Source organism: Pseudophryne corroboree, chromosome 10 (assembly GCF_028390025.1).
Source record: "Pseudophryne corroboree isolate aPseCor3 chromosome 10, aPseCor3.hap2, whole genome shotgun sequence".
NCBI lineage: Eukaryota > Metazoa > Chordata > Amphibia > Anura > Myobatrachidae > Pseudophryne > Pseudophryne corroboree.
The window spans coordinates 133,039,445-133,041,140 of NC_086453.1; the positions used below are offsets into that span (position 1 = coordinate 133,039,445).

General features: G+C 38.4%; 1 pseudogene; it reads right to left on the minus strand.

The window, feature by feature from the left end:
• Window positions 1–220: 220 nt before the first annotated feature.
• Window positions 221–340, minus strand: LOC134968310 (5S ribosomal RNA; annotated as a pseudogene).
• Between the last annotated feature and the right edge of the window lie 1,356 nt (window positions 341–1,696).

The following is a 1,696-nucleotide window of genomic DNA, read 5'->3' on the forward strand; positions in this document are numbered from 1 at the left end:
GATAATTAGCAAAAATTGCTATAATATAATATAAGCCGGAAAATCTTTTATATGGTCAAAAGGATTTCACCTTCTAGTCTCAGTAGTGTCCGTCATAGAGAGTATATGACCATCATTCATACTGCAAGAATCCCAAGTGGAAAAATAGTTGCAGAAAATTAAATCATAGGTCATATGGATCCGAGTACCTATCTGTGACATATATTTTGGCAGCAAAATTTATTTGCAGTACCAGGATGTTCCAAGGTGGTCTCCCATCCAAGTACTAGTCCAGCCCTCCACTGCTTGGCTTCAAAGATCGGAAGAGATTGGGCATCTCCAGTGGGGTATGTCCGCAATTTTTTAAGCTAGCCCTTTTGTTTGTCACCTTAAACAGGAAATTAAATTGATCGTATTTTCCACAAAAATAGGGGACGGACACACGTGACAATTAGGCTCAAATATACAAATTGGATATAACATTTATATGGCAAAACAATGTGAAGGCCACAGATATCCAAACAAGGTAAATCCTTCCTTATTTATGCAGTACTGTACACCAGTCAATTATGAGTGAATGATAAGCTCACTCACAGTAGTGCTGTTTAAATATGTAAAACTAGGCATGCATTTATCACCAGGAATAATCCCAAGATTACAACAAAGAATACTTTATAGTTGATGGGTTTGCATCTATATTTTTCTGACAACCAATAATCCACCATTGGTATATACGTCTGAGGTATACAGATGAAAGCAAATGTTGCAGTAACAGGGTGTTCCAAAGTGGTCTCCCATCTAAGTACCAACCCTGCCCACCACTATGTAGCAATCATGCTTGGATGCAATTAAGCACCTTTAGTGGGGTATATCCGCAAATGTATGCTTTTCACTGATTAGTATAATCACTTTCAATTGGTGAGTTTCTAGACCAGGTGGCCCTTTAATGGTATAAACAGAGAGCTTAGATGCATTTATTGCCTTATATACAGATTTAAACAGGGAATTTCTCAATATAATTCATAATTTCTAAAAATGTACTCCACCACCTTCCGGAGTACCCAGGCACATATGTTGGTTCAGCAAAAACAAATGGGAATTTATATTCATGAAAATTTCATGAAATATAATACATAATGAATGGATAAATAAACCATCTGTATGTACCTATACAAGATATGCAGCTGGTTTCTTACCGCAGCATATGGTATATTATTCTTGCAGAAGAGTGTAATTGTATATTAGGTCAAACATAACAGGTGTCAGCTTTAATAGCAGAAAAATCATCAACCATTCTGTGGTGATCAGGAAACATAGGTCTAAACCTGGCAAAATTTATGACATATCATTTTAATATAGTAATGCCACTAAGCAGTAATATAGCTTGTAGGGATATGTAAGTTGGTAGATAATTATTTACTAATCTCCCTGAATAGGGACTGCTAGAAATTTAAGCATAACAAGTGCTGTTATATGTATACCAGACACTCCAGTATTTCATACGATACCAAACTGTGTAGGATTTTTGTGTCCCCAGGTTTTCCGTTACAGGTATTGTGAGTGTGGATAACGGGAGGGGTGCCGCTGATCCCCGCTGCTCCTGCCTACAATCGAGCTCCAGCAAATGAGGAGAATTCCGCTACGTCCCGCCGCTTGTACCCGCGATCGGGCTCCAGAGAATTGCGGAAAGTCCCGTTGGTACCCACCACTGTTTGCC